Source organism: Arctopsyche grandis, chromosome 5, assembly GCF_051622035.1.
Source record: "Arctopsyche grandis isolate Sample6627 chromosome 5, ASM5162203v2, whole genome shotgun sequence".
Lineage (NCBI taxonomy): Eukaryota > Metazoa > Arthropoda > Insecta > Trichoptera > Hydropsychidae > Arctopsyche > Arctopsyche grandis.
The window spans coordinates 3,175,359-3,182,580 of record NC_135359.1 but is presented as its reverse complement, the minus strand read 5'-3'; positions in this window follow the sequence as shown (position 1 = coordinate 3,182,580).

Here is a 7,222-nt window from a genome sequence, read left to right as displayed (position 1 = left end):
GACTAGGTTTCTCCATCGGGGTGAGCTCCACAAATTACCCCCGAACAATTATGAAACGTACCCCCGCGAACTTGATCCATAAATATTCATGGATTTTCATGGAAAGTACTAAGTTAATCATGGCCGAGTGCGTACGCCCACGCATACGTAACACAAAAGTACGTGCGGGCATTAAAAAATCATACAAAGTTATCAAGTAGACCACAGACCGTAATTATAGCCCGGACAAAGCAATGTAACTCAAGACTATATGTACTCATGTATCTACTTACGTATAATGCATATATTGTACTAGTCGTCTCAATATTCATCCACCCATTTCAATGAGCTTGTTAATATTTAAATTTAGCTGAAATCTTAATGAAATTTATTTTTTACATACACACAGCACTTTGAGATATTAGTTGCTTTGTAACTAAGTATAGTTAAGTTCAAATAGTGCATTGCCCATAGTTTTGGATATTTATATATATTTGTGTCAATCAAACCAGTCATCCGTAAACATTAAATTTATATTTTATTTATTTATATAATTTTAGCTATTTAGCTAATTTCAAAAAACATCCTTAACTACTTAACTCTACATTTATATGCACTGCCCTTCACAGAGGTGTCTCCTTGCACCTCGCAAGAATGCATCCACGGTCTTAGAAGACCTGACTCAGGGAGGGTATTGTACATGAGCACATCCCTGTGAAAGACATCACCAGCTGTTTTCTTTTTCCTTACTCTACCTACAACTAAATTGTTCTTATTTCTAGTATAATAACTATGGATATTACTATTTCTTATTGTATAATCCATAAAATACTTAGGTAATAACTTATGATCTAACTTATAAACAAAAGACAACGTACATACTAAGATTTAAACTATTTCTAATACTCATCCATCCCAATTCAACTAACATATTTCTAATAATTTTTAATCTACCAACATTCAAAATACCTCTCTTAACTTTATTTTGTAATTTTTGTATTTTTGTATATCTAATATATAATAATAAATTCCATTTTTTATTTAATTTGGCTTGGTAGTTCTTACTTGCATCGAAAATTTAATAAGAAGACTAAACTTGTCGGGTAATTGAATAAGTTGTTAAACTTTTATAAAAATGTTTATTAGTTACACATAAAGGGATCAATTACTATCTTTCTACTACTACTTCAACAACTTCCATCTTCTACTACCGTTCGGTATTCTTTGTCAATTTCTAGAGGTGTAAAAAAGATAAAGGAAGAAGAAGAATAAAGGAGTGGCTATGATATTGATGAAGAAATCTTAAATGTTTAAATTATGCTTTTTATTTTGGACTTACATTTCTCTATGATTTATAGGAATAGTTCTAGCTCTCTTCTAGAAGATGCAGAGTCCAGATGGGAAATGGATAATGCATTTGCATATTGCTTTTATTGTAAATACATACACGTATTACTCGATAGTACCCCAAGGTTCTCATTTAGGTCCTCTTTATATATTTTTTATATTCATTAATGATATCTAGTCCTGGTTTTTGGATTCATAACTTTTACTATTTGACGACGACAAAAAATAAAAAAAATCTCTTTCATTGAAGATTGTCTAAGCTTACAAAAATACTATTGTCTTAACAGGTTGCCCCTCAATGTTAAGTGTTTCCACATTACATTCCCTATAATGTTTAATTTTCTTATCAATACTAATCAATTACTTAGGGTTGATCGTTTGAGAGACTTTGGCGTTTTATTTGATAGTATGTTATCTGGATTTCATTTGAAGACTCTCCAAGCCCTTTTGGTCCCATAGTCGTCTGAATCAAATTATTTTAAAATTAATTCCAAAATACAAGAGAATCTCACTTTGGGTGCTTTCGGAGCATATTCCCTACATGATATCTAGTCTCTCCCAGATTTGGTTCATCACCACTTTGGTAATTTGGAGAGACATTCTGAGATTGTGTCTTAGCTAGTTTAACAGCCCTTTATACTAAACAATACGAAGAATTTCAAAAATCGCATAATAAATATACTGTCTATTATATATGTACATGTGTATACAAAATAATAATTTTGACAGAAAGGAAGACCTAATATGGGCAAAATTGATATGAATAAATTTTCGTGTAGGCACTCGCATGAGACTCGAGCGACTTGAACAATAAAATCAAGGAAGCGGTAATGGCAATTTATTCTGAAACACCATATCTTTGAAATGGTAGACCGACGCCGAGTGGCCGCACATGGCGGACAAAGTAATATATTTTTAATTAATCTGTATATGAAATAAAACGTAGTCGTGATAAATAATAGTGGGACAAGAGCTTAACTTGCAACGAGTGTCAATTAATAATTTAACTACTCATACATATGTAGACATAATAGTTTATACTAATACAATAAATTCTATATATATATATATATATATATATATATATATATATAATATGAATGTATGTACAATAGATAGCATCGAAAAACCGCGAATATGAGTCAACTTATATAAAGGTTATATATGTAGGTATAAGTTTTCCAAATCAGTAAATATTTACGTGAAAATAAGTATATATTTTATAAGGTAATTATTACAAAAAGTCCATAATTATTACTTATAAGTACAACCAGTTTGAATTGATTAATTGCTCTTAGAAATTTTGAATTATGACATACATATTTATTAATTGTAGCATGATTATACGTTTTTAAATTAAATATATGTATACTCACGTGCGTATATTTTATTAGTGCGTATGTGATTTTTCGTTTCGATATCAAAATATACGATCGCCTCGCTTATTTTGTTGGTCATGACGAGCCGCCGTTTATTTTCACGTATTTAAAATTCAAATTATTATTCCGAAACTCATTGTTGTGTTTTACAAGAGTCTCAGTAACTAAGGTAAAAAAAAAGTAGCGTATATGTGAAGCCAGTGGCGGCACACGAGTCTTCATATAAATTCACGGTGCACCGCATCATGTGTAGGGGTTTTAAATTACCCATATCAAATTTTATAATTTAATTCGATAAATATATTTTCAAGCATATTTCAATATTAATAAATCGTTTTGGTATCGTAAATTTTTAGTGAGTCATTTAGCAGATTTTTCTTCGATTTTTCGTAGGCCAACTGGACTCTAAATTTCATCTAAAATCAAATATATTATCAGATTGTCCTCGAAACTTTAATTTAATTAATAATTTAGACAAATTCATACAAGTTGATTTCCAACGAGAGGATGTGATGTCTAAAAAAATATAGGAAATGAAAATGTTTGCTTTTTATAATAAATACAAATGACATTCGTTTTTAAAGGTGTCACGACAAATCACTGACGGATTTTACACTCAACAGTTTATAGTTTTTGATCGATGCAATGACACATGTATCAATTCATATAGAGTTTAATTAACGTGTAAATTATGATCACTGCAATCGTTTGTAAAAGTCAAATCAATTATTTTGATAAATCTGCGGATTTTCAAAAGCTTTTATTTAGTTTATAGCACCGGTAGTACCAAAAACTTGTTTTCGGTCAAATACCGATACCACCGGTATCGGTACTTTCGGTATTGTAATCCCTAGTGACGACAACAGAGTGTATTACCCATATTCGTTTTTTTGACAATGCTTTATATTGAACATTTTTGACAATGCTTTATATTGAGTGTAAAGTCCGTGAGTGATTTGTCGTGACACCGTTTAATATTATAATGCATATGTATGTATGTACGTAAATACAAGTATATCTAAAGACATGCATATTAGGCCGGATCGAAAAACGTGTAGTACTATAAATATATTCAAAGATTTTAAACAATTTCCTTTGCCCCTAATCAGTCAATTTATCTCGACAAAATTTTCGAAAAAGTGCGTTTTTCTTTCATATATGTATCTTTCTTACTTTAATTTTGGAGGGGTTTAAATTTTTTTGTTATTAAATAAAAACAAATGCTTAATATTCAACAATTGCAGTTTAATTGGGTCAATTATGATCAGTTGTGACTATGCTTGAGAATTCAGTCACTATTTTTCCAGAAACTTCCCTACAACAGCGCATCAGGTTCACAAGCAGTGCTTTCAGAAAATCTTCATTTTATTTGTTATTTGAAAATGAAGATTTGTTATTTAGAGCTTCCTTGGGTATTTATTTAAGTTTATTTCAAAAATTAAAAATAAAATCCAAAATCCGCTTACTTATGTACATATGTACTGCACATATGTAAGTAAGAGTAAGTGGAATGTAATTAGTTCTAGAACTTCATATTCAAATTAGACTTCTGAATTTTTAATGTAATAAAAACCATAGACACGGTTCATCTTATCTATAATATAAACTTTGTAAAGTATACGTCAAGTATACATACATACATATATGAATATAATTGCACCCTCGAATGAAACTTAGTTGGAAATAATTCAAATAAAAACTAGAGCCCATCGATTGGCGATCCCATGCGAGTGGTTGTATAAGTAAAGTAGGTACCAACGTCGGTTGGTAAATAAAATGGTGTGGGTACGTCCGTTGTAGACGGCGTAGCATGAAATAATTCCACATGAATATTTATTAAGGAATAGGGGATTGCCCTTTCTAATCGAAAGAGCAAGGAATTAAGCAAATCACTAGTCTGCTTGAAGCCGGGGAAACAGGAAATCGTAGAGCCACCGTGTGCGAGTAGCTACGCCGTAGACTCGCCGGACGTCCATACCTACTACATACTAAATATAGGTCTACGTATACCCACTTGTGATAATATTCAGACTGCCCCGATCGTGAATAAATGATGAGACTTTCGTAAATCAAAATTACAGTGTCGGTGGATTTATACGACATTTAGTTGAAGTCGACCTTTCCAGAAGCGCGTCCTTTGCTAACTGATGGAATATTGATAAGTGGTCCTGGAACCACTGAGTCTGCTAGGTGCTGATTCGATGAATGATTTAATATCTGTCCAATCGCGTGAAAGGGTTATTAAATTTTGATTAGTAAATTTGCACACTTATTGGTGATATTTTGCATGAAATATCGGCTTGGTTTGGCTATTTGATTAGACTCAATATAAACTATGATTTTAAGGTTAGTCATAGTATTTTCCTCGGTATTAAGAGGGCTGTACATCCGAAACCTTAATTTTGTTGCCGTTCCTTTCTTCGATATATATATATATATTGAGTGAATGCGACAATATATCTATATCAATATATAAATAAGCACGCTGGACTCTTTTCGTGGGTGTAAAAAAGAGGCAATTTTATTGATGTTTGGCGGCTCCTAGCTCCTATAAAAAATAACTAATCAAAAAAATAAAACGATAGATGCAACCCAATGGTGGATATCCATAGCATATTAAAAAATAATTTCTCTAGTGCCATAATTGAGGAAGGGAGAAGTCTAATACGTTTGTATGGACAAGACGCTGGTGTTCAGCCCTTTAAGGCTTTATAAAAATGTTTTACAATTATTGTTATTTTTATAATTGGAATTTTTGCATATTGATTAAAAAAAAGTCCGCATATCCAGATAGTGATCTGGTTATATAGCTGGGCGATTGTATAGGCAAACGGTTGAATCAAATTGATTGTGGTAATTTCCTTGCAATAACCGAGATTTTGCTACAGTTGTGTTCGTATTAAGCAACTTCAGCTGTACGGAAATAATTTTTATTTTCATAAATATTACTCTTATTGGGTTGATTGCAATCTTATACTAATTTACCAGCAATAAACAGTTTTATAAATTGAATCCAACTTCCAGATCAACAGATTCTAATCTGAAAGATTTCAAATTTGATTTAATACTGCTGGAAAATGTGTGATCAAATATTTATGAAATATAAGTCAAGTGTGTTCGTTTGGTTTTCGCTCTTTTAAAGTTCTTAACACAATTTGGTATAATTAGGTGTACGTAATGTGTATTGTAGATGGATTATAATTTAAGTTTGAAATGAAAATTGCCGCGGAAATTCAGCCAACGTGGTTCGTGTGTATAGTTTGTGTGGAAAAAGTGAAGTTTCGGCACCAAATATATGATTATTGCTCTATAACCGACATTGCGGGACTCATTAGTATTCTCAGTGTATTATGAAGCTATTAAAAATGAAATACGAAACATTCTTTTGAAATGGCATGAAAGGATTTTATTTAAATAATTGATTTTCTTCAGGCCGTAGCGTCGCGTGGGCGTGGTCAAGGCGTCTCGTGATTGGTCGATTGGCGTGACGCCGTGCGCGCATTGACCAATCACGTCACCGCAAAATCTCACACAAAGCCCACACAAATCACTCATTAATCGACCCTTTATGCAATACATTAAATATCGCACATGATTCCGACATAATGAGCGCCGTTGATTATCATCACGATTTTATGTTGTAATCGATAAAAAACATTTATATGTATGTACATGCATAGGTATTTAAATAGCATTTTTATTATGAAAAATTTTCAGATATTATTTATTAATGGGTTTTCACACCTTAACACGTTTTGAATAATTAAAATTGATATATGTATGTATTGTTACGTACCTCTCTTATCAATGACAGGAGTGCCGGACTTTGCCCAACCCAGTGTTATGTATGGTGACCGGAAAAATGCACTATATAGTTGCGAGTGCATTTTTCAAAATGCATTTTTCAAAAATGCACTCGCGATAGTTGCGAGTCGCGATAATGCACTCTCGATAAATCCAAACTTTCAAAGATGCTCAAGGCGAACTAACGCAATAGAATTCCGCAAAGAGCGTCAAGGGGTAGTTGTATGTATGTTATCCGAGGGTGCTAACATTTATTTTGTGAAATTCTATTGCCTAAGTTATTTTTGAGCGCTTTTGAAAATTAGGACTTCTCAAAAATGCGCTACTATTCATTGCAATTTAGTGCATCTTTCCGGGAAGCGTTATGTACATACCTCGCTTATCAATGTAGTTGACTAGCCAGTAGCGATAAGACGTACCATTTATTTTGTGACACACCTAAATTAATAAGTAGCACCATTGATAGCTCAAATTCAGTGGCGTAGCGTGAATTCCAGGCGCCCCCCCCGCAAAATATTTTAAGGCACCCCCCCCCCCCCATTAATTCATATTATTTCCTTATAGCAAAATAACTTTCCAAATTAATAATTCATACCTTTTTTACGTAGAAAAACTTTTTTCTGGACTCATTGGCAAACACGACTACTTTGTTAAAATTTAATACGAATCATTGCTAATATTTTAAGACGATGTTGTAACATAGTCGACCTTAA